The following is a 27,930-nucleotide window of genomic DNA, read 5'->3' as shown; positions in this document are numbered from 1 at the left end:
TTTAAATCTCTTAAAGTATATTTTTATATATAATATAAATATAAATTTAAGAAACTTTATTTCTTTAAAAGTTTACTAAATCCCTCAATTTTTTTCTTCTAGAATGCAGCAAATGCCTCCATCTTTTAAAAAGTCATGTGCATGGCCGTAAAGGATGTTGTGCAGATTCCATTTGGAGTCGATTTGAACACTTTTCCAAACGTTAAAGGAGGGTGTCCAGATTCAATTCAGAACATTCCCTAACGGCACCCAAAGGAGCGTGTCCAGATTCAATTCAAAACATTCCCTAACGGCGCTCAAATTATAGTGCAATGGCCGTTGTAAAAAACAGTGACCGTTGAAAAAAGGAAGGATTAAATTTCTTATAAATGGGCGGTATACTTGAGAAGCAGGACAGATTTCCCGTTCTGTTTTCTTTTTGGTTTGATATGTTTCCATTGTGTGTTTTTGGCGTGGCCATGCCTATTTTGAATTTTTCTTTCCTGAGTTTTGGTTTCCAATTTTTATAGTTTTTTGGTATTTCGTGTATCTTCTTTTTTCTGTGGGTTGTCAGTTTTTAATGGGCACGGAGTAGTCGACAGCAAGAACTCTACATTCTGGAGTGGCTGATTGGAGATGTGGCCAGAAAATAGTGAGTACATCTTTTACTCTGCTCTCGTTTTTTCTTTCATTTCGAAGAATTTATATGTTTTAAGTAGGTTTTCTTGTTAGTTTGCTTTGTGAGAAAAGGGTTCATAAATTTAAAAACGCTTGTTAAGACTTCAGTTACCTCTTAGAATAACACCATTGAGATTTTAGAGCAATTTTTTGTGCTTATGAGAGTAGTAATTATAATAATATTACCAGATTCGATGTTGTTCACTAATTTATGTGAAATTTTACTTCTAAATTTCCAGCTAAGATGGTTTTCATTTGAATAATTGAAAAACGAATCTGATGGGTTTCCTAATGGAAGGGTTGAAGGGATTGCAGAACCTAGGACTCAAATGTATACTAATGTCTTGTGTTCTGACTGTGTAGTCTCCCTGATCATTTATATCGAGGCTACAGTTGTTATGTTTTCTAAAGGCAATCAGAGTGGTAGGAAGCCATTGTTTCGTCTAGTGACTAAGCCAATGAGCTCTAGGGCAAGTTGAATTCGAGGTTCTCGATGTGGACCTCAATCAATTCTGCTAATTGTTCCCATGTTTTGTTGAAGGTGTCAGTGATTTGCACGGTGCATTATGCGTAGGGGTTTCCTCTGTTTCTTGTTCAGTGCAAGTTGTATCTCCCTCGGTCTCCATTTGGTCCTTAGTCTTCCTTGTTTGGATATTTTGAGTTCTCGCTCATCTACTTTATGAGTAGGGGCTTCTCTCTTTCTTTTTCAGTTCAAGGTTTATCTCCCCTGATCTCTATTTTTCCTCAGTCTTCTTGTTTGTGTCTGTCTGACTTGTTCTATTTCTGCAAAGATGACACTAGGTTTTGTGTGGCCCTTGCTGAGGTTATTTTGCAGGGACTTGGCAACCTTGCTATTCTATTTGATGGATGCACTGGATGTATGATCAAACTCTTCTTCTCTTGTTAATGAGTACTGTTTTGGTTTTGGTTGATATTCAATACCTAAAAGAGGAATAGCTGCATTTCCTTGCTGGCACTGGTATGGAAGGAATTCAGTGGACAAAATTGTGGTCAGAATGCTTATTTTTAGATAATGAGTACTGTTTTGGTTTTGGTTGATATTCAATACCTAAAAGAGGAATAGCTGCATTTCCTTGCTGGCACTGGTATGGAAGGAATTCAGTGGACAAAATTGTGGTCAGAATGCTTATTTTTAGACTGTTACATGCTTAAAATTATAAATACGTTTCATGGCCATGTTTGTGGCGAAAGCAAAATGGATAATAAATTGGGTCTTTGTAAAAAAATTCACCAACACAAAAAAATTCTCTGCAAATACATTACATGTATTAATACAAGCACTTGCACCAGAAGGGGTGCAAGGGTTATACCAATAGGAAAGTATATTTAAGTTAACTTGTTAAGGAGACATCTTATTTATTATTTGTTTGATTAGGCAATCTTGACACAACATTTTTAATGATATAATATTTCCACAGTTCATGATGTTGTCTTCTTGTTTTAGACTTGTTCAAGTTTTTTTATCATATATTGACTCTCTTAGCATTGTTTTATCGTGATGATGGATCATGGAGTGTGATCCAAAACATTGATATAAAAACTTGACCTCCTCATCCTATTGCCGTATATATAGAAGGTTGCCTATATCTCCTACCCACCCCAATTAATTGGGTTGAATATGATAATCAAGCGGCCCTATGAATGGATCAGTGCCAGAGTCAATTCAAGCTTCTCCAACGAACACTATAGAACCACCATTGCTCACTGGTTATATATAGGTATATCTAGATCTAGACCTAGGTATAACTTCTTGATATTTTGTTCTCTGTATGAGACAACCTTCCTAAAATGCATGCTAATAACAAATTTTTTTTAGAAAGAACTAAATCAAAAAAATGATTCAGCTACAAACAGATTTGGAAAAATAAAATAAGTTTACAAAGAATTTAAGAAACCCTACCACAAAATTTAAAAAAAAAATGAGATGAACCAAAATCAATCTTTGTAAAACTGTGTGAAGGTAAAACTGCTGCTGGATCATTTGGGAAATTTTTTCCCATTTTTCTTTGGATGAAGATGAAACGCCATAGAACAGTGCTTTTTGTTGTAATATAGCAAAAAAAAACCAAATCAGATTTGCATTTAAAGAGATATATAGGACGCTTAGCAAAATCAAATTAGATTTGGCAATTAAAATAAAATCTAAATAGATATTACAATCTGTCATTTCTGTCCTGTGGAATAAGTAAAGAAATGTCAGCGATGAAGAAACTGGCGAATGGAAAAGTAAAATCAATTGAGACAATCAGATACAGAACACATTTAATTCTGCACTGGAAATTCCTGAGAGGGCGCACTGTGTTCCTGCTATAGTTGAGGAAAGCATTCATTATCTTCCAATCCAAAATCTTCCAACTTCGCATTGAAGTGGGAATAGAGTAGAACGTTATTGGACTTAACGTCTCGGTGAACAACACACAGAAGAAAATCAAATATGCAACAAATCAAATCAAATCTCTTAAATAAAATAAAGTATTACCTCAAATTATATCTCCCGCAGCTAACGATGGACTTCTTCCTTGAATTTCATGGGTCTATTATAGAATGAAAAAAAATGGAAACATGTAGTTTTATAGTAGTCAAATAAGGCAAAGAATACCCTTTCATGTTTATGCATATGCAAAAAACATATTATACATGTTCTCAGAACATGAGAGAAAATGCTCACCAGTCAACCTCACGAAATTTTAAAGTATTTCATAAGTACAGGTATAAGCGAAATATTCTCTTACGCTCACTTCTGTTCGCTTAATATATGTATCTTTAATTACATGTATGTATAAGGAGATTCAAATATATGCTTATTCTGTTTGAAACATCAGCAATTTAAATTTATTAATTTGAACCTGCATATCTGAAAATCCCTATAAGTTATAAGTATGTATGCTTTCAACTGCTATGTTGACAACGTATCCTCTCATAAAACTAAGAGTTGAGTTGAGATTAGAGGCCTAAATAATTAAATCAAGATATAGCCTATCAGCTAACTATAATATATTTCCTCTGTTTTCTAAGATAGACATCCTTACCCAAAAGCCGGTACAGAACAACTGCTGTTTCCCTGTCACCTGAAAGAGATTTCTCTTTCCTTCTCATCAGTCACAATTGTGAGATTTCTACATAATTGAAGTGAGAATGCAAAGGCAGAGTCTCTTATCCTGCATTGTAGTACCTGGAGTTATCTGCTTCCAAATCCTCATTCTAAAACCTTTTGCAGCCAAAACATTTGAAATTTTCAACAATATGTTGGGATTTTTGGAAGGTAGATAACCTTAACAAATGCAGCATCACCATATGCAGAACACATGTTTCTTTTCCTGGTTTTTTCTCTTTTATTAATGCATTTAGTTTTTACTATTAATACATTTAGTTTTTAGAGAGTCCAGCATTTTGTATTGTTATAACTCTGCTTAGATCTATTGAGAAGTACTAATTTTTCCATATTTCTAATAGATTTAACTGTAATGCGATTAAATAGTCTCATATTAAATCTGGTTAGCTTGGAATTCTCAATCCAGTCAACTAGATTTGATGTGTCATACTATTTAATCTGGTATAACAGTATCTAAATATAGATTTGAGTTAGATATAACTTTTATACCAAATTAATTAGATTAATTAGTATCCCTATGGATGGCAGAATGCTGACTGTTTGATTTGATTAATTAGTATCCCTATGGATGGCAGAATGCTGACTGTTTGATTTGATTTGGATCTATAGATCGAATTTCTTTTATTATTAAACTTATTAATGATAATTTCATTAATTTTGAAACTATAGAAATGCTTTCACTTGAAATTCCTTACAGCTATCAAATCCACCCAACAGTAATTACTAATTCTATTTTTCTGCTTGATCTGCACAGCTTAATTTTATTTTATTACTGAAAGTTTATTCCATTTGATAAAAAAAATTAAATAATAGATTCCCTAGAAAGTGTCAATCTCAAGATTCGTAGCACACAAGTAACCCTGAGACCTCAATGAAAATATCTTAGATGCATTTCATATTTCTGAGTTTGGAGGCGGATGTTGAATAAATAGCTGCCAATTTAGATCTAAATTCCTTAAGTAGATGATCCAGAAAGAGTAGTTGAGGTCTAAAGTTATTCGTAATGACTTTAATGTTTATCTAAGATCAATTTGAACTTTTAGCGGAAGCATCAATGGATAGAAGCGTAGATGTTAATTCATAGCTCAGGAATTAGCTAGACAAATTACAAACAAAGATCTGAAATGCAGGAAGACAGAAATAAATGTGTAGAGATAATGATTGTTTGTTTGAGGATGGTTTTTTAGGTAGAACTGAAGTATTAAACTAAATTATCTAAATTGAATTAGTAATTCTAGTCAGATATGGTGGCATCCTCTACATCACTTTCCATTTGAAGCATGAAATTTGGTATCCTCTTCTTAGTATCTAACAATCAAATAGATTAACACTCAAAAGGCATTATATATCAACTATATGATATTTTTCTCTGAACAGGGCAGAGCTAGAGGTGATTGACTCTGAACAGGGCAGAGCTAGAGGTGATTGACTCTGCTTGATCATTTTAACAATATCTTGGTCACCATGTTGTCGATGGGCTTCCATATGCACAGTGAGATTTCATTTTTCTTGTATATGGGCTTCCATGTACTAATAAAATGTATAATATTATATCAACTATATAATATTTTTCTCTGAACAGGGCAGAGCTAGAGGTGATTGACTCTGCTTGATCATTTTAACAATATCTTGGTCACCATGTTGTCGATGGGCTTCCATATGCACGGTGAGATTTCATGTTTCTTGTATATGGGCTTCCATGTACTAATAAAATGTATTGGGTTTTTATATTGGTCTCTGTGTTTTCTTAAATCTATTGGGTTTTTATATTAGTCTCTATTTTGCAATGTTCTTTTTCCATGACTTAGGTAGATTTTTATTCTTTTGTGTTTTCAATGTTGCTCAGTGCTTAAATCACTGGCATGTCATCGTCATTGTAATTGATTCTTATATATTCTCAAAACCCTCAACATAATTCATGCTTCAAAATTCAAGATTAAGCTATCTTTGTGTGCTTTTGGAACTGCTGCTGCGTTCCCAACATAGCTTTTTCACCAAATCCATACACTGAAATTATTTTACTCTATTTCATTTGGTTTGAAGCATTATGAGTTTTACCTTGACTATACTTCGATTTTGTGCATACACTGAAATTATTTTATTCTATTGAGGGCTTGTGTGCACGAATGGTTTGTTACCCTTTTTATTTTATTTTTACAATTTGCATGTATACAACTTTTGACAGATTTCTCTGCCCTTGCGTTTTGCACCTATCTCTTTTTAAACAAATAGTTTGCATAACTTATTTATGCATTTTACATACATAGTTACCAACAGGCAAGATCACTAGAAACAATATCATAGAAAATCATCCAGAAAATGATTTAGTTTTTAGTTTTTACTATTAATACATTTAGTTTTTACTATTAATACATTTAGTTTTTACAGAGTCCAGGATTTGGTATTTTTATAACTCTGCCTAGATCTATTGAAAAGTACTAATTTATTGTTATAACTCTGCCTAGATCTATTGAAAAGTACTAATTTTCCCTTTACTATTTTGATCATATTTCTAATAGATTTAACTGTAATACGTTTAAATAGTCTCATCTTAAATCTGGTTAGCTTGGAATTCTCAATCCAGTCAACTAGATTTGATGTGTCATTCTATTTAATATCTAAATATAGATTTGAGGTAGATATAACTTTTATACCAGATTAATTAGTATCCCTATGGATGGCAGAATGCTGACTGTTTGATTTGATTTGGATCTATAGATTGAATTTCTTTTATTATTAAACTTATTAATGATAATTTCATTAATTTTGAAACTATAGAAATGCTTTCTCTTGAAAATCCTTACAGCTATCAAATCCACCTAACAGTAATTACTAATTCTATTTTTCTGTTTGATCTGCACATCTTGATTTTATTTTATTACTGAAGGTTTATTCCATTTGACCAAAAAAATTAAAAATAGATTCCCTAGAAAGTGTCAATCTCAAGATTCGTCACACAAATAACCCTAAGATCTCAATGAAAATATCTTATATCTTATTTCTGAGTTTGGAGGCAGATCTAGAATATATAGCTGCCAATTTAGATCTAAATTCTTTAAGTAGATGATCCAAAAAGAGTAGTTGGGGTCTAAAGTTATTCGTACTTTAAACATTGGAATTTCCAAACAACCTCGCATTATAGACTTTTGAACTTTCAACCATTTTAGTAGGATATAAATGACTTCAATCTTTATCTAAGATAAATTTGAACTTTTAGTGGAGGCATTAATGGATAGAAGAGTAGATGGCACTGTTAATTCATAGCTCAGGGATTAGCTGGACAAATTACAAACAAAGATCTGAAATGCAGGAAGACAGAAATAAATGTGTAGATAATGATTGTCTGTTTGAAGATGGCTTTTTTTAGGTAGATCTGAAATAACTATTTAAGCTAAATTATCTAAATTGAGTTAATGAATATGGTAGCATGAAATTTGGTATCCTCTACATCACTAATAATATTCGTTTTCAATGGGATACAAAGTGCTAGCAAGTATTCTACATCACTAATAATATTCGTTTTCAATGGGATACAAAGTGCTAGCAAGTATTCCAAATGCTTAAAGACTACCTAATGCATACACCATTGTTGATCCCACCAGATCCAAGTAGACCTCTATTGCTATATATTTTAGCTACAAATATTATTGGCCCACTATGGAAAATGATGTTCATGATTTTGTCAAGAAGTGCTACAAATGCCAAATCCATGGAAATTACATTCATGCGCCAGCCCAAGAGCTTCATTCTATCATATCTCCATGGCCCTTTTCTCAATGGGGATTGGATCTTATTGGCAAGATTCACCCGACATCTGCAAATGGACACAAGTTTATCATTACAGCTACAAAATACTTTACAAAATGGATCGAGGCTATCCCTATGACCTATATCACCGGTGTGCAAATTTCAAAATTCCAATTGAATTATATTAAATGCAGATATGGGGTTCCTCTTGCAATAGTCACAGATAATGGCCGTCCATTCAAAAATAAAGATGTCAAGGAATTCTGTGAAAAGTTTCACATCCAACACCGTTTCTTCAGTCCTTACTATCCACAGGGTAATGGTCAAGCCGAAGCATCAAATAAAACCATTATTAAGATCCTGAAAAAGGTTGTCAATGACGTTGGTCGAGATTGGCATGTACAGTTGAATCCAGCACTATGGGCTTATCGTACTTCTATTCACACACCTACTGACGCAACACCTTATTCCTTAGTGTATGGTGCGGAAGCCATTTTACCCTTGGAAATGGAGATTTCCTCTTTGCGTGTTTCCTTGCAACATTTGATTGATGATGAGACGCACAGAGTCCTTCGGTTGCATCAGCTTGAGATGTTGGATGAGAAACGTCAGACAACCTTGACACATTTGCAAGCATATCAAAACCGTCTTCGTTGCTCTTATAATAAGAAGGTTTAAGGGCGACACTTCGAAGTGGGAGATTTGGTCTTAAAGGCGAACCCAAAGAATGCACAATCTAATGACATCATCAAAGGAAAGTTTGAGCCTAATTGGGTTGGACCTTTCATAGTTACTGCAGCCTATGGTTTGGGGGCATATCAGCTTGCCACCCCAGAAGGTGAACCTCTGTCCGATCCTGTAAATAACATGCACCTTCGCAAGTATTGGACATAGTTTTCTGTCAGCAGTTCTTCAAATATGATCCTGAAGAAAATACAAAAAAATCAAAAAGTGAAAGAAAAAAATCAAAAAAATCAAATAAAAGTGAAAAGTTGAAAAGAACAAAAGTAAAGAAAAATAATTCACCCTCTAGTGAAAACCTGTCAAACAGGCGCTTTGGGCAAGTACTATGGTGAAAACCTGGCAAACAGGCGCCATGTGTAAAAGATTATTACTCTGTCATCTATCATGACCCCTAGCTATACTTTCCCTCCGCAGTTTTATCACGCTTATCTTTGTTCTAACCCAATGTTCTTTTCCAGGCCTGTGATTAGTCAACATCATTGTCTTGCATACTCAGGTTCCAGTTCTTGTGCATATTTTTCGGTCCTGGTCATTGTATATATTTTTCAAATGTTCATTGGGTGCGCGCCCCTTGTCATGATCAATTACTGGAGCTTTCAAAATTGCAAAATGTCCTTAAAAAATCATAAAAATTGAAAAATGTCTTGAAAAAATCATAAAAATTGAAAAATGTCCTGAATTTTTTTTTAAAAAAAGTCAAATAAAGTCTTGAAAAAAACTAACAAAAACATTGTAAAACCTCGAAAAAAAAAAACAAAACAACAATATCCCCTTTGTGCATAGACAGATTGCTGAGCATACATCCAACGACAATCAATCACACACTGCGCTTTACTAAAATCATGCATTAACAGATGAACTTTTCAATCAAACCAGACATTCAAATTGATCAAAATTGTTATATCAATCAACATCAATATCATTTGTCCTTGTCACTACTATCATGGGTCTTATACAGGGTGTGGTATACTCGAAATTAGATTATGTCCTGTCTTAGACGGGGTACCGCATTCCCTGAAACCAGACAGCATGATCATTCTTGTTTTTCACCTTTGACAATGACGATCACAATGTTTATTTGACTTGGTCGAATTTGTGAGTCTTCTATTTTTACTCATTTATCTTTGGCTTCGATCATGTTCCTATGTTGCTCGATGATGTCACTGAGTGATTTAGAGTGACTGGGATGGTTCATGATCCGTTTCCTTTTTTGTTGTGTTTGCTGTTTGTGGAATGTTTGTCACAAACTGGGGCAACTATATCATTGGGTGTCTGTGATAAGTACGTTCGCTTTGTGAACGCCACACATACCTCGACCCTTGATGTATGCACCCTAGGATGCTTCACTCATTCCTTGTGTGCGATGTGTCTGTCTTTTGCAAAAGGGGTTGCGTTCCAGCTCTGGCCTTCAATGCCATGATGCTTTGCATCCGCTTTGCTACAATAAATAAAGGTTCTCACCTACTTATGTGTATTTGTGAAAGCAAGTTTTTTCTTCATCTCTAACTGTCCTCTGTCTAATTTCTTCTTACTAACATTTCTTCCGTCAGTTTGGGCAGTCAGTTCGGTCTAGTTCTTCGATCTCCAAAAACATAAGCTGCATCTTGCATTCATTGATTAGTGTGTTTGCATTATATCACACTTATATCAAGCATTTTATCCATTTCACATTTGCATCAAAACCACATAAAAATATATTCATACATGTTCCACAAGGGTACATAAACAGTGCATAAGTTATCCATACATGGAAAGTAAACATATGCCATAACACATTTCATCCCATCATATAGATACATATCATATCATATATAAAAAAAAACAATATCGGAGTACAAAATTGGACTGTCTGTCCTAAATATGGCCCGTAGGCTGAGAACATAATGTCAAACTATATGTCTCTGTCGTAAGGAGCATGTGCTTTTGTCACTAGGTGCTCCCTCTGTCCTCCTCATCCCTGCCATGTCTCAAGGATGATGTCCCTCCTGTCCCTGGTCTTGGCTGTGGTGGTCTCCTAGGTCCACTCACCCCCATGCTGCTCATTGACCTCCGAGAACGTGGCCTGCTCTCTGTCCTCGATCGTACCCGATATGATGCTGCTCTCTGCTCTGGTGGAACTGCACTCTCATATAGTGTCCTCCAATGGCGTATCACCTCTCCGGTCTTTACCAACATCTGTGCCATCTCACGTGCACTGACATCCCTTATCCACCCAATATACTCAGTCACTCTATGCTTTGCTTGCTGTGCCTGCGCTATTGTTGTATCTCGAGCCGCTGTCAGTCTGGCTATCTTTGCTCTGAACTGATCCTGCTCTGTCCTCAAGATAGCATTCTGTCTCTCTAATGTCGCAATGTGATCATGCTGACTCGCAATGTGATCATGCTGACTCGCTATGGTGGCCCTACATATCTCCATTTCCTCTATGCTAGCTGTCTCTCACTCTATGGGTATATCCTGCAATGACTCCTGATCGGCTGAATCTGGCTCATCCTCCTCGTCCTCGTCATCCTCCTCATCATCCCCTCCGTCCTAGACATCCTCCTCATCATCCCCTCCGTCCTCGTCATCTCCCTCGTCCTCATCTCTGTCCTCATCATCTCCCTCCTCTCCAGCAAGTGGGAAGTCCTCCTGTCTCCTAGGTATCGGAATATCAAGATCTGTCAATGGCACAGGCCATCGTCATGCAAACCATCGCTCATACTCCTTTGTCATCCCGGCGTCCTCCACATCTGATCTCCAATCCCACTGTCTCTGTTGTAGTTGTGTGAAGTCGGCATATGCTATGTGTGGCTGAATCATCCTCCCCCACTGTCTCGTCTCTCTGTGAGATCGGGCAAAGTGTGCAGTCCCTCTCGGTACATCCTGTCTTTCTCCAAACTGTCATCTGACTCTCTCTGGTAGATACATCTCAATCACTCTTTGGCGATTCACTGGTCGCCTAATCAGGTATCTCTCCTGTCTGCAATACGGTAGCTCATCACTATTATCTGACCATCCAGGGCAATCAAGATATGGCCTCCATGTGAACTCTCTCAATGTCTAGCTCATGTCGCCAGTACAATATGTATCCAAAAGGACCCTGTCTCAGCGTACCCCCATAGCAGTACACATATGGTCAATGTGGTACTACTTGTCTCTCTGCAATCGGTCGACATATGGCTATGTGCTCAAATGCCCATACTTGTAACAGTGTGACCCCACAGCTCAAAGTCTGCACTCTCTGATATGCTATCTGATGCAACTGAAAATATAGCATGGCAAGTACACATGGTCCCCATGCGTATATAGTCCCCTCTGTCGCCATCCGCTCTAGCACTCTTCCCCATCCAATAGGGAATCTATGTCCTCGTCTGTCTCCTGCTAATAGGCATGCTATAACCACGACTATCACTACATATCGCTGATCATACTCTGTTGCCATGGTCTCCCAGCCAATCTCCCTCTCTATGATATCCAGATCATCTGCGTCACACTCAAATAATCTGCACAAAGCGTCTCTCCCTATCACTGGGTCATACTCTATCATCTCCCCATGAATCAGAATGCAGAGGATACACCATACATCCTCTAGTGTCACCGTCGCCTCTCCTGTCGACAGATGGAATGAGGAGGTTTCTGAATGCCGTCGCTCTACCAATGCGGTCAGCAGTCTTGTGTTTGCCCTAATCCTGTGCTTACCGCATTGGTAGAGCGACGACATTCAGAAACCTCCTCATTCCATCTGTCGATAGGAGAGGCGACGGTGACACTAGAGGATGTATGGTGTATCCTCCGCATTCCGATTCATGGGGAGATGATAGAGTATGACCCAGTGACAGGGAGAGATGCTTTGTGTAGATTATTTGAGTGCGACGCAGATGATCTGGATATCGTAGAGAGGGAGATTGGTTGGGAGACCATGGCAACAGAGTATGATCAGCGATATGTAGTGATAGTCGTGGTTATAGCATGCCTATTGGCAGGAGATAGACGAGGACATGGATTCCCTATTGGATGGGGAAGAGTGCTAGAGCAGATGGCGACAGAGGGGAGTGTATACGCATGGGGACCATGTGTACTCGCCATGCTATATTTTCAGTTGCATCAGATAACATATCAGGCAGTGCAGACTTTGAGCTGTGGGGTCACACTGTTACAGGTATGGGCATTTGAGCACATAGCCATATGTCGACCGATTGCAGAGAGACAAGTAGTACCACATCGACCATATGTGTACTGCTATGGGGGTACACTGAGACAGAGTCCTTTCGGATACATATTGTACTGACGACATGAGCTAGACATTGAGAGAGTTCACATGGAGGCCATATCTTGATTGCCCTGGATGGTCAGATGATAGTGATGAGCTACCGTATTGCAGACAGGAGAGATACCTGATTGGGTGACCAGTGAATTGCCAGAGAGTGATTGAGATGTATCTACTAGAGAGAGTCAGACGACAGTTTGGAGAGAGATAGGATGTACCGAGAGGGACTGTACACTTTGCCCGATCTCACAAAGAGACGAGACAGTGGGGGAGGATGATTCAGCCACACATAGCATATGCCGACTTCACACAGCTACAACAGAGACAGTGGGATTGGAGATCAGATGTGGAGGAGGTCGGGACGACAAAGGAGTATGAGCGATGGTTTGCATGACGACGGCCTGTGCCATTGACAGATCTTGATATTCCGGTACCTAGGAGACAGGAGGACTTCCCACTTGCTGGAGAGGAGGAGGGAGATGATGAGGACAGAGATGAGGACGAGGGAGATGACGAGGACGGAGGGGATGACGAGGAGGATGACTAGGACGGAGGGGATGATGAGGAGGATGACGAGGACGAGGAGGATGAGCCAGATTCAGCCGATCAGGAGTCATTGCAGGATATACCCATAGAGTGAGAGACAGCTAGCATAGAGGAAATGGAGATATGTAGGGCCACCATAGTGAGTCAGCATGATCACATTGCGACATTAGAGAGACAGAATGCTATCTTGAGGACAGAGCAGGATCAGTTCAGAGCAAAGATAGCCAGACTGACAGCGGCTCAAGATACAACAATAGCGCAGGCACAACAAGCAAAGCAGAGAGTGACTGAGTATATTGGGTGGATTAGGGATGTCAGTGCACGTGAGATGGCATAGATGTTGGTAGAGACCGGAGAGGTGATACGCCATTGGAGGACACTATATGAGAGTGCAGTTCCACCAGAGCAGAGAGCAGCGTCATATCGGGCACGATCGAGGACAGAGAGCAGGCCACGTTCTCGGAGGTCAATGAGCAGCATGGGGGTAAGTGGACCTAGGAGACCACCACAGCCAAGACCAGGGACAGGAGGGACATCATCCTTGAGACATGGCAGGGATGAGGAGGATAGAGGGAGCACCTAGTGACAGAAGCACATGCTCCTTATGACAAAGACATATATAGCTTGACATTATGTTCTCAGCCTGCGGGCCATACTTAGGACAAACAGTCCAATTTTGTACTCCGATATTGTTTTGTTTTATATATGATATGATATGCATCTATATCATGGGATGAAATGTGTTATGACATATGTTTACTTTCCATGTATGGATAACTTATGCACTGTTTATGTACCCTTGTGGAACATGTATGAATATATTTTTATGTGGTTTTGATGCAAATATGAAATGGATAAAATGCTTGATATAGGTGTGATATAATGCAAACGCACTAATCAATGAATGCAAGATGCAGCTTATGTTTTTGGAGATCGGAGAACTAGATCGAACTGACTGCCCAAACTGACGAAAGAAATGTTAGTAAGAAGAAATTAGACAGAGGACAGTTAGAGATGAAGAAAAAACTTGCTTTCACAAATGCACATAAGTAGGTGAGAACCTTTATTTATTGTAGCAAAGTGGATGCAAAGCATCATGGCATTGAAGGCCAGAGCTGGAACGCAACCCCTTTTGCAAAAGACAGACACATCACACACAAGGAATGAGTGAAGCATCATAGGGTGCATACATCAAGGGTCGAGGTATGTGCGACGTTCACAAAGCGAACGTACTTATCACAGACACCCAATGATATAGTTGCTCCAGCTTGTGACAAACATTCCACAAACAGCAAACACAACAAAAAAGGAAACGAATCATGAACCATCCCGGTCACTCTAAATCACTCAGTGACATTATCGAGCAACATAGGAACATGATCGAAGCCAAAGATAAATGAGTAAAAATATAAGACTCACAAATTCGATCAAGTCAAATAAACATTGTGATCGTCATTGTCAAAGGTGGAAAACAAGAATGATCATGCTGTCTGGTTTCAAGGATTGCGGGACCTCGTCTAAGACAGGACACAATCTAGTTTCGAGTATACCACACCCTGTATAAGACCCATGATAGTAGTGACAAGGACAAATGATATTGATGTTGATTGATATGACAATTTTGATCAGTTTGAATGTCTGGTTTGATTGAAAAGTTCATCTGTTAATGCATGATTTTAGTAAAGCACAGTGTGTGATTGATTGTCGTTGGATGTATGCTCAGCAATCTGTCTATGCACAAAGGGGATATTGTTGTTTTGTTTTTTTTTCGAGGTTTTACAATGTTTTTGTTCGTTTTTTTCAGGACTTTATTTGACTTTTTTTAAAAAAAATTTCAGGACATTTTTCAATTTTTATTATTTTTTCAGGCATTTTGCAATTTTTATGATTTTTTAAGGACATTTTACAATTTTTTTTTTTTTCAGGACATTTTGCAATTTTGAAAGCTCCAGTAATTGATCATGACAAGGGGCGTGCACCCAATGAGCATTTGAAAAATATATACAACGACCAGGACTGAAAAATATGCACAAGGACTGGAACCTGAGTATGCAAGACAATGATGTTGACCAATCACAGGCTTGGAAAAGAACATTGGGTCAGAACAAAGATAAGCGTGATAAAACTGCGGAGGGAAAGTATAGCTAGGGGTCAGGATAGATGACAAAGCGATAATCTTTTACACATGGCGCTTGTTTGGCAGGTTTTCACCATAGTACTTGCCCAAAGCACTTGTTTGACAGGTTTTCACTAGAGGGTGAATTATTTTTCTTTACTTTTGTTCTTTTCAACTTTTCACTTTTATTTGATTTATTTGATTTTTTTCTTTCACTTTTTGAATTTTTTGTATTTTCTTCAGGATCATATTTGAAGAACTGTTGACAGAAAACTATGTCCAGTACTTGCAAAGGTGCATGCTATTTACAGGATCAGACAGAGGTTCACCTTCTGGGGTGGCAAGTTGATATGCCCCCAAGCCATAGGCTGCAGTAACTATGAAAGGTCCAACCCAATTAGGCTCAAACTTTCCTTTGACGATGTCATTAGATTGTGCATTCTTTTGGGTTTGCCTTTAAGACCAAATCTCCCACTTCGAAGTGTCGCCCTTAGACCTTCTTATTATAAGAGCAACGAAGACGGTTTTGATATGCTTGCAAATGTGTCAAGGCTGTCTGACGTTTCTCATCCAACATCTCAAACTGATGCAATCGAAAGACTTTGTGCGTCTCATCATCAATCAAATGTTGCAAGGAAACACGCAAAAAGGAAATCTCCACTTCCAAGGGTAAAATGGCTTCCGCACCATACACTAAGGAATAAGGTGTTGCGCTAGTAGGTGTGTGAATAGAAGTACGATAAGTCCATAGTGCTGGATTCAACTGTACATGCCAATCTCGACCAACGTCATTGACAACCTTTTTCAAGATCTTAATAATGGTTTTATTTGATGCTTCGGCTTGACCATTACCCTGTGGATAGTAAGGACTGGAGAAACGGTGTTGGATGTGAAACTTTTCACAGAGTTCCTTGACATCTTTATTCTTGAATGGACGACCATTATCTGTGACTATTGCAAGAGGAACCCCATATCTGCATATAATATAATTCAGTAGGAATTTTGAAATTTGCACACCGGTGATATAGGTCATAGGGATAGCCTCGATCCATTTTGTAAAGTACTTTGTGGCTGTAATGATAAACTTGTGTCCATTTGCAGATGTCGGGTGAATCTTGCCAATAAGATCCAATCCCCATTGAGAAAAGGGCCATGGAGATATGACAGAATGAAGCTCTTGGGCTGACGCATGAATGTAATTTCCATGGATTTGGCATTTGTAACACTTCTTGACAAAATCATGAACATCATTTTCCATAGTGGGCCAATAATACCCAACATGAATCAACTTTATAGCTAGACTCAGACCATTGAAATGGCCCCCACATATACCATCATGAACCTCGTGTAAAGCCGTTTGTGCCTCGTCAAAATCCAAACACCTGAGGAGGGTGTGGTCAAAGGAACGACAGTAAAGGGTGTCTGTGATGATGACATATTTGGGGGTCTGGCGGATGAAGGCTCGACATTGGTTAAAAGAAAGGTTAGGTGGTAAGGTTTGGGCTTTCAAATATTTATAGATGTCATTGTACCACAGGGAATTAGGACCAACAAGAACGCACATCACATCAGCTGTCGAAATTTCAAAAGAAGGGATAAGCAACTGTTCGACCAAAAATTCACATCTGTCCATATTATGGGGCGTATTTATCATGGAAGCAATAGTGGCAATCGCATCTGCCAACTTGTTTTGAATTCTGGGAACTTGACTGAAATGGATAGCCGTAAATTTTGTCTTGAAGAAATCTACCATATGCTTGTAAGGAATAAGCTTTTCATCTTTTGTTTCATAGTCATCATTCACTTGACAGATGACTAACTGAGAATCTCCATAGACTTGCAAATGTGTGATATTCCAGTGGATCGCTACTCGAAGTCCTGTGACCAGAGCTTCATATTCGGCAATGTTATTGGTACAATGGAAAGTTATTTTGTAGGATTTGGGAATAGCATCACCTTGAGGGGTGACAAACAATATACCTGCTCCGGACCCGAATTTGGTATGGGATCCATCAAAATATAACTTCCATTCATTAGAAGATGTGAGAGCAAAGACTGACTCATCCAAAAAATCCGTCAACATTGGATGATCATCAGGAAGAGGTGCCTCTGCATGTTGGTCCGCTATGATTTGTCCTTTTATTGCCTTGCGCTCAATGTACTCAATATCAAACTCACTGAGGATCATAACCCACTTTGCTAGGCGACCTGTCAAAACTGCTCTACTAAGCAGGTATTTCAAGGGATCAATTTTTGCAACTAGCAATGTCTGATGATTTAACATATAGTGTCGAAGCTTCTGTGTTGCAAAGACCACTGCTAAACATGCCCGTTCAATAGTTAAATAATTCAGCTCATAGCCTACTAGGGTCCGACTGATATAATAAATAGCTCGTTCTTTGTCGTTCTCATCTTGTTGGGCTAAGAGAACTCTCAGTGCCGTTTCAGTTGCAAAAATATACAATATGAATGACTTCCCTTCTATAGGAGGCATTAGAATAGGTGGCTACAACATATAATCCTTAAGAGTTTGAAATGCTGATTGACATTGCTCAGTCCATTTAAAAGCGACACCTTTATGCAATAAATGCTGGAAGGGATGACATTTGTCTGCCAATTGAGCTATAAATCGGTGGATTGATTGTAGCTTTCCTTGCAGACTTCTTAGTTGACGAAGATTGGAAGGAGGCATATCCATTATTGCTTTAACCTTGGCAGGGTCGACTTCGATGCCTCTGTGAGAAACAATGTACCCTAATAATTTGTCGGCTGTGACACCAAAGACACACTTCTTTGGATTGAGTCTGAGCTTGTAAGTTTCCATTCGGTCAAAGATTGGGACAAGGATGGCTAAATGACTATCTCTTTTGACAGATTTGCATAATAGGTCATCAACATAGTCTTCCATCAAAGCATGCATAAAATCATGGAAAATTGTCGTCATAGCTCTTTGATATGTTGCGTCACCATTTTTAAGACCAAAGGGCATCACATTCTAGCAGTAAGTACCCCAAGCACATGTGAATGCACTCTTATGTTGATCTTCAGGAGCAATGCGAATTTGATTATATCTAGAAAAACCATCCATCAATGATAGCATCTCATATCAGACAGTCATGTCAACTATGATGTCGATATTTGGCAGTAGAAAGTCATCTTTAGGGCATGCTTTATTGAGATCCCTAAAATCCATACAGATTCTGATGCCCTCAGTTACTTTGCTAACTGGTACGAAATTTGAAATCCAGTCTACATAATCAATGGGTCTGATAAAGCCCACATCTAATAGTTTTTTTAGTTCTACCTTAACCAAGAGAGCCACCTGGGGATGCATCTTTCTGAGTTTCTGTTTGATAGGCTTAGCATCTGATTTTAATGGCAAGTGATGAAGGACTAATTCTGGATCAAGGTTGGGCATATCTGCATAGGACCATGCAAAACTGATCTTTTTCTCAAGAAAGAAATTGACAAAATCTATCTTTTCCTATTTTGATAAAGAAGTAGCGAAATGAATGACCTTAGGGTTGTCAGGTGTACCCAAATTTATCTCTTCGGTCATTTCCACAAGCAATGTTGATTTATCCTGACTTGATAGGGGTATGTCCAATCTTCCACCTTTGGGCGCCTCAGAGAGGTTTTCACCCGCAGGTACGTCTTTTATTTTTACTTTTTCATGGTCAGAGAGCACCTTACGGTTTTCACTCAAAGACTTATCTTTTTGATTTTGTACTTTTTCTTTTTCATTTTTATCACTAGAAGATGGAGTTGACTCCCCAAAATATGCAGTGGAATCTAAATCAATTGTAAATCCTGCCTTATGATCACCTTGTGGTATGCCTTCTCGTAGTCCAAGGAATTCTGCAATTGCTTCGTCATTTTGAAAACAATCCAATGTGAGTGGTTCTTTTTGGTCATGTTGGATAAGCTGTGGATAGACAAGGGGCATGTCATCATCAGTTTTAAGGAGAGAAAGGGCTGAGATGGTAAAGATGTAAATATCCGTGGTATCACTGTCTGAACCGCTCGTATCTGATTCGGAGCTTGGGTCCCAGAATGACTCTATCCAAGTGTTAGGACACGTTTTGGGGGGGGAGCTATTTCATGTTTGTCTTCCATGGGCAAATCATCAGGGTCAAGGAAAACATTGTCAAGGGCATAGGAGCTAGAAGAAAAGGAACTCCACTCCCATTCGTTGGAATCAGTTTCAGGTTGGGTATCATCAGGTGTTGTTTCATCATCAGAGTCACGCCCCTTTTTACATGTAGTCACTTTCGTAAACGAGGGTCCAATTCGCAATGGTACAAAACCTAACCCTAAAGTTGGAGGTCACATCTTGGGTATAATGGGTTCTAGTCTTCCTTTCTTGTCAGGGCCCAAGCCACTACAACCATCATATGCCTTTTTTTGCAGCATAGTAAACCCTTTGCCATACCGCTCCACCGGCAACCTGACAAGTGGTGTCTCAGTTGGATCCTTATAAAGCCAATCTATGACATCATCATCTAAAGTTTCCTTGTCAAGTTCACCCCATCTGGTAAATGTAGTGGGGGGCTGATATTGAATGACTATCTTGGGTTCCTTTTGCAACAAATGTGGTTTGCCATGTGATTTTGGAGATATTGGTAAATTCCCAATGAGGAATGTTTGAGCCATTGAATACTCTTCGCATCCTTGGTCCTGTATCTTCAATTTTCCTTTGACAGCATCTAACAATTCATTAGGATCCACATAATTATGTGGGTGGGCCTCCCTATTGATTGGGACTTGTTGCTTAGGAGAATCCTTTAAATTAGCACAAAATTGAAATGGATTACGATCTCCTGGAATTGTTATCTCAGTCCCATTGTAAGGATATTTTAAACACTGATGATAAGTAGATGGAACTGCTTTCATTGCATAGATCCACGATCGGCCAAGAATCATATTGTAAGGAAAATCAAGGTCTAAGACCTGCAGGAAAGTGTTTTCTGTCATTGGACCAACTTTGATAGGGAATGAAATGACCCCTTTAGATGGACGCTCAACATCATCATATGCTTTGATTGTAATTCTTTTGGAAGAATCAATGTCATTTTCTGTATAACCAAGGCCAATGACTACCCTTAAGGTACAAATGTTAAGACCTGCTTCGCCATCTATCAAGACTCGTCGGATCTTGCAATTATGGACAAAGACTTTAAGATGTAAAGGATCATTATGAGGGAGCTTATCAGGTGAAATATCGTTATCAGAAAAGGCAACGTGTTGGGAAACAGCTAGATGTCCAATTCGGGCTTGAAACTGGCCAACATCAATGTCTGTCGAGATAGTGGACTCAATTAAAGCTTTATCTAGGACTGCGCGATGCATAGGGGACATTTTCAACAACTCAAGGATTGATATTTGTGCAGGTGTCTTTCCTAGATGATTGAGGAGATTATACTGACTCGCAGGAGTTGATTTGGGAGGAACTGCAGGAGCTCCTTTCAGGACTATTTTGGATCGACGAGTGGTGACTGCGCAAGAAGGATCTTGTCCCTTTATTCTTAGGGTGGAAACATACTCATTTGACGCTCGAAAACAATTGATGACATTGTTATAACCAGTATTTGCATAATTTGCTGTTTGGGTAGAGTTTGAAGAAGATGCTTTACCCTTGTCATGATCAAGCAAAGGAGTTTTGAAAATCGTATGATCAGTGTTAGAGGTCGCGTTGGGCGGATCTATCTCAATTACTCCTTGATCTAACAAGTCTTGAATCATATGTTTCAATTGAAAACATGATGCAGTTTTATGTCCTTTCGACCGATGGTATTCACAATATGCATTATCATTCCACCAATGCGGCTTTACCAATAGTTCTGCCTTGATATCTGGTAACTTGATAAACTTTGCTTGTATTAATTGTTTCATTACTGACTCAATAGGCTCTCCTAATGGTGTAAACTGTCGAGGAGGCCCATCCCTTGATCGGAAAGGTTTCCGTTGCTGGTTTTGTTGCTGACCTTGTTGTTGATTATATTGTTGAGTATATTGTTGATATGGCGGTTGTTGAGTAACATTTCTCGCTGGTGTTTGATTTTGTTCCATAGTTGACATATTAGGAGCACTCAATTTCTTTATTGTGAACGTGGGTTGATTTGCATTTACTGCTCTTGCGTCAACAACTCCATCATTAGTGACATTCTTGTTTTTGTACCAAAATCTATTTCTGTCCCCTGAATTGTTTGTGTTGTCACTGTCTTTGTTAAGCTTAATGATTCCCTTAGCTACAAGAGCAGTTTCAATGTTCATCCCTTTCTTAATGAGTTTCTCAATGGTACTGGGACTTTTCAATTTAAGTTCATACATCATTTCTGGGACCAAATTTTGAATAAATAAATTCACTTGTTGTTCTTCAGGTATATCTAGGGAAGAACGACTATACAAGCTTCGCCATCGTTGCAAGAAAATCACTAATGGTTCACCTTGCTTTTGCTTGGTGTTGCATAAATCTGACATAGTCACTTCATTGTCGATATTGAATGCGAAGTGAGATATAAACTTTTGAGCCAATTCTGACCAAGTCTTTATATTCCCTGGCAAATGCGAATACCAATCCATGGCTTGTCCTGTGAGACTTTGTGCAAATAAGTGCATTAAATATGTTTCCTCATAACTCACTTCAGTACATGCTGCGAAAAATGCTCGAATGTGGTCTTTTGGATTGCCATTCCTTTATATTTCTCAAAATTAGGTGCCTCAAAATGGTTAGGGAAGGGAGGCATGTACAAGCTCTTGTCAAATGGATTAGGACATAAATCTTGATCTGTGTACAATTTCTTTGTTCCTTTAGTTTCCAATGCGTCGACTTGTCGTTGCAACTTCTCAAGCTGTTGTGCAAATGCGTTAGGTAGTGAAGATTTTGGAAGTTCATCATTGATCCTGGTGGGTACTCTTTGTCGATACATCGTGTTCTCCATTGGCTGTTGATGCTCAGAAATTGCTGTCTTTGGTGTCTCTGGCATATAATGTTCTTGGTACAACTCTTGTTGCTGTGGTTGTGTCATGCCTTGATATTGACCTTGTTGCTATGCTTCTTGTGGTGGAATCATCGTTTGTAGCCTAGGTTGATATTGCAATTGAGGGTGTTGTTGATATTGCACAGACATCAATTGTGGTTGTGAAGTATGATAACTTGTTTTACCTGGCACATATGGAGGCACATGTTGTTGTTGATGCTGACGAATCGGAATTTGTTGACTTTGTGCCAATTGTTGTTGACGTGATGTAAATCCCATCATTTGCAAAAAACTTTGTTTGGGAGGTTTTTGTTGTTTCTCCTGTAGATGGGGTATGGTACTTGCATTAACTTGCTGTGTTGTTTGTCCAGTCCACTGTGGTGTTTGCAAGTTTGAATTAACTTGTAAGGGTGCAGAAGATGCTGCAACTTGTTGTTGAATGCGATATTGTTGTTGTTGTGCATTAATTGTTTGCGCATTCGAGTGTGCCTTTTGTGCATTCCTCAATTGTTGCAACATTTGTTGTTGGTGCACACCACTATTTGTAGCTCTTTGTGTTGCCATTATCGAAGGATCTGTCACAATATTTTGCATAACAGGTACTTGAGGATTTGGCAAATATATTGAACTTAATGGGACATAGGAACTTTGTTGCATTGTGGAATTGTTTTGGACATTGGTGAGATCGGGCATTCCAGTCGTAAAGCTTTCTTGCGTCTTAGATTTTGATCCAATTTTATGCATGCGAGGAGCCATTTCTTGTTGAGGGACAACTGTCAATATTTGAGTGGCCATCATTTGATCTTGTGTTACAGGTGTTGTATTAAATAACAGATTGTTTATTGTTTCGAATGGTGACTTTTGAGGAATAGTCACTGTCAATGTTTTTGAAACACGTTTACTCATCAAGGTGTGTTGAGTTTCTTGTTGCACATTTTCTTCGTTTGGATGGGGAGAGAAACTTAACAATTCACTGCCTTGTTGTTTTTGCACATTGATTTGCTCACTTGAGGAGGTCACATTACTCATCATGTCAAGGTATTTTTGTGGGAACATCTTAAAGACCTTGTTCAAGAATTTATCCATCTTTTTTGTCAACTTCAAATCTTTAAGGAACATATCAACATCCTTGGAAGCATCAGAATCTGATGAAGAATCTGGTAAAATATTCAGATTTTTTTCTTGTTGAATGCCTTGATGTGAACCAAATCCTTGTGAAAGAGTTTGTTCCTCATGTAATGTTTGAATTTCATGTTGCAGGTTTGGTTGATTCCAATCAAAAGGTGTATTTCCTCTTGGTGTTGGTGGAACACTCCCATATCCTAGTTTCATGGGTACAAACACCGGTTCATATAATGGAGGTGGTCCAAGTTGAACCATTCCATATGGTGGTAACGATGTGTTTGACGAACCTTCAATTTGTAATGATTGACTAGGTTGCAATTGTGAGTTTGATATGTCGTCAATGGGTTGATATGTTGGTTCGCCCATCTTCTTAGATTTTGACCTTGTTTCAACAGGCATGTCACTATGCAAATGGAACTTTTAAAGGATGATGTATGATATGCAAACTAAATAGATGAAAATGCAATCTATGGCAAGAATGCAACCTATGTTTTTGTTGTTTTTCAAGATTTTGACAAACTTTTTGGAATGCAAATCTAAGAAAGAGACCCTTAGGAAATTGAAATGACGTCTAAACCTCAAAGGACAAAAGGACCAAGTGACAAAAGGACAAAATGACAATGTCTCCCCTATATCCTTGGATACTAAGCTAGGTTTGACCAAATGACATGGATGACAAAAAGACAAAAGTTTGATAAGGTCTAGACTTCCTAGCAATGACTTAGGGTTTATTCAAAGATTTGGATTACTCAAGTATGACAAAACCTAGTTTTTGAGACTACACACAAGAAAACAATGATTATGACAATGACTTAGGATATGATATGAAAATGATCGAAGGATATGATATGACAATGCAATGATAAGGATATATGAAAACCAATGACTTGGAATATAAGAAATGCAACCTATGCAACCTAAATGGAAGTATGACTTGAATATGACAATAAAATGCAAACCTAGGGAAAATGATCTTGGACCTAAGTGCAAAATGAGGATGCTTTGCAATGAAAAGGACTAAAATGAAAGGAGATGACAATATGCCCTAGGACCTAAGTGGGACTATGCAAGACCTAGCCTAAAGTGACATGAGTTTTGAAACAAAGACATTTAATGTGTTGACGACCATGTTTAAATGTTGGATGAATACTTAGACAAACTTGGACCTTTGTTTGGATTGTGTTTTGAGTTGAATGTTGTTGATTCCTAAAATCCAAGTTGATTATGAGCACTTTTTGAAGACTTGTTTTTTTGATTTAACCTTTGACAATCATAGAAGACAAAATGTTTGTTTGACTTTCAAGCACATTTACAACAAGTCCTATGGTTGGCAAGGGCAATATCTATTGAATCCTCTACCCGAAATACAACACTTAGCCGGATAGCTAGACGCTTGGTAGCACTGGCTCCCCCTTACAGTGCACTCACTTCTCGGGCATACCAAGCATCAAGTTCAAGGGGCATCAACATCACTTCCCAAGAACTTGCTATCTCTAACTAAGGAGTACATGAGAGGTGTCTTCGGCATGTGCGTATCACAACAGATAGAAGGTTTTTGGCATCTAAACAAGAGTTTCTAGTAAAGGCATTTGTTTGGGTGGGTATTGATCCGACGAATAAATCATCACAATACCATTCCAACACCCGTTGTCTACAACTTTTGTTGCATCCACAGTTATTTAGAGTGGTTTGGAAGAGCTTGGTTTTAGCCCGTCACCACTTAGGGTCGTTCTCTCTCTCTAATGCTTGTGCGATGTGCCAGGCAAATCGGGAGGCAGGCCCAATTCTAAGGGTTAAAACACGCAATCAAACTAAAAGCAATCAAAACATGCATGGTGTTCATTAACCTTTAGGAAACTAAATGTGCAACTACTTTAAAAATCACATGCAAAATGTTTTTAACAAAAGTCTTTGACCGCATCCTGCATAAGATTTGTTAGTAGTTTCATTCTTAGTCTTTGTCACATGTAATGCCAAGGTGCTGCACAGAGAATCAATACCAAAAAAACCAGAATATAAGAACAGAATGCAAAACAAAGTAATTTGCAAGTAAAAACACTGATTTTCACCTCTGTTTTTGGCTTTACACAGGTGCAGAATGTCTTGACACAGGCGCAGAACCCTTGACACAGGCGTAGATCCCTTTGACACAAGCGCAGAATGCCTTGACATAGGCGCACGTCCCTTGACACAGGCGCAGATCTGTGCCATCTCATGTGCACTGACATCCCTAATCGACCCAATATACTCAGTCACTCTCTGCTCTGCTTGCTGTGCCTGCGCTATTGCTGTATCTCGAGCCACTGTCAGTTTGGCTATATCTGCTCTGAATTGATCCTGCTCTATCCTCAAGATAGCATTCTATCTCTCTAATGTCATAATGTGATCATGCTGACTCGCTATGGTGGCCCTACATATCAACATTTCCTCTATGCTAGCTATCTCCGGCTCTATGGGTATATCCTGCAATGACTCCTGATCGGTTGAATCTGGCTCATCCTCGTCATCCTCGTCATCCTCCTCATCATCCCCTCCGTTCTCATCATCCTCCTCATCATCCCCTCCGTCCTCGTCATCTCCCTCGTCCTCATCTCTGTCCTCATCATCTCCCTCCTCCTCTCCAGCAAGTGGGAAGTCCTCCTGTCTCCTAGGTACCAGAATATTAGGATCTGTCAATGGCACAGGCCGTCGTCGTGCAAACCATCGCTCATACTCCTCTGTCGTCCCGACATCCTCCACATCTAATCTCCAATCCCACTGTCTCTGTTGTAGCTGTGTGAAGTCGGCATATGCTATGTGTGGCTAAATCATCCTCCCCCACTGACTCGTCTCTTTGTAAGATCGGGCAAAGTGTGCAGTCCCTCTCGATACATCCTGTCTCTCTCCAAACTATCGTCTGAATCTCTCTGGCAGATACATCTCAATCACTCTCTGGCGATTCACTGGTCGCCCAATCAGATATCTCTCCTGTCTGCAATATAGTAGCTCATCACTATCATCTGACCATCCAGGGCAATCAAAATATGGCCTCCATGTGAACTCTCTCAATGTCTAGCTCATGTCGCTAGTACAATATGTATCCGAAAGGACCCTGTCTCAGCGTACCCCCATAGCAGTACACATATGGTCGATGTGGTACTACCTGTCTCTCTGCAATCGGTCGACATATGGCTATGTGCTCAAATGCCCATACCTGTGACAGTGTGACCCCACAGCTTAAAGTCTGCACTCCCTGATATGCTATCTGATGGAACTGAAAATATAGCATGGCAAGCACACATGGTCCCCATGCGTATACAGTCCCCTCTGTCACCATCTGCTCTAGCACTCTTCCCCATCCAATTGGGAATCCATGTCCTCGTCTGTCTCCAGCTAATAGGCATGCTATAACCATAGCTATCACTACATATCGCTGATCATACTCTGTTGCTATGGTCTCCCAGCCAATCTCCCTCTCTATGATATCCAGATCATCTGTGTCACACTCAAATAATCTGCACAAAGCATCTCTCCCTGTCGCTGGGTCATACTCTATCATCTCCCCATGAATCGGAATGCAGAGGATACGCCATACATCCTCTAGTGTCACCGTTGCCTCTCCTGTCGGCAGATGGAATGAGGAGGTTTCTGAATGCCATCACTCTGCCAATGCGGTCAGCAGTCCTGTGTTTGCCCTAATCTCGGGCATGAATGTGATATAGTATAATCCAAGTCCTGCTAATGTATCTCTGTCTGTGCTCCTGAGTCTATGTCACAACATGAAGCAGTCAGGTCTGTTCTCTCGCATAATCAGTGGATACTGTCGACTCTGCATCACAATTGGGGCACACTTTGTCAGTTTTAGGGTTTGATCCTAAGGGCTGCATTTGCTCGTTTCATCCACAAATCAGGGTGTTTCTTATCTATTTTGACCTATCCTACCCTTATCCCCCTTTTCGGGATCATCCGCGTGCTGTTTTTGGTCAAATTAGGGTCCTAAGTGCACAACTGCGCGTGTGTACCCTGTCCTACGCCTATGCAGCATCAAGCTACACCTGTGTACCCTACACAGGTGCATAACATCCTACACAAGCGCAGAATGCGCCCACACAGGCGCATAAGTCTTTTTTTTCATTCCCTGTGGGCCCCGCAATGTCCCACAAGCAAGCAAAATTCATGAAATTGACAATATGGGTTTTTGAGATACATACCGCTGCTCCCGCGTCGTCCGGTCGTCTGTAGGTGCGTACACATTCTCCGAGGTGATCTGCCATTGGAATGTTCACCATCTCTATGCAAGGGTCCTTTTCCAGAGCAACAAGTCTTCCACTTTGGCTAGTGCAAATGAGCTCTTTTCTCTTTGTCTCCTATATAGCTCTTTGTCAGTACCTAGATGGACGTGCACCCTCTCCATCTTATGCTGGTCGCGGTCTTTTGCACCTTCCACTGCTTGTCATTTGTGTATCCGATCCTTGATTTTCAATCCATTTGATCCTATCATTTTCTATCATTCTTATCGATCAATTGGCCTCTTTTCTGGATGTTTTCAACCAATTCCTCGAGGGGGCATGCATATGTCATTGTCATTGTCTGGGGCATTTTCATTATTGTTCTTTGAAATAATGCTTGAAATCGCATTGTCTCAAAGAGGGGC

General features: G+C 39.2%; 1 long non-coding RNA gene across 4 annotated transcripts in view; it reads left to right on the top strand.

Annotated features, from left to right (window-relative positions):
- Nucleotides 1-223: 223 nt before the first annotated feature.
- Nucleotides 224-27,930, top strand: part of LOC131069666 (uncharacterized) — a 33,595-nt gene continuing 5,888 nt past the window's right edge. For 2 of the 4 annotated variants that reach the window (XR_009359437.1, XR_009359440.1), the window contains exons 1-2: nt 224-631; nt 5,168-5,456. This is a non-coding gene — a long non-coding RNA (uncharacterized LOC131069666). Of the gene's footprint in view, nt 632-5,167; nt 5,560-27,930 lie in introns of those variants that run through there. The other 2 variants (XR_009359438.1, XR_009359439.1) reach the window with 2 other exon arrangements.

Source organism: Cryptomeria japonica, chromosome 11 (genome assembly GCF_030272615.1).
Source record: "Cryptomeria japonica chromosome 11, Sugi_1.0, whole genome shotgun sequence".
Classification (NCBI taxonomy): domain Eukaryota; kingdom Viridiplantae; phylum Streptophyta; class Pinopsida; order Cupressales; family Cupressaceae; genus Cryptomeria; species Cryptomeria japonica.
This window is presented reverse-complemented; position numbering and strand designations above follow the sequence as displayed.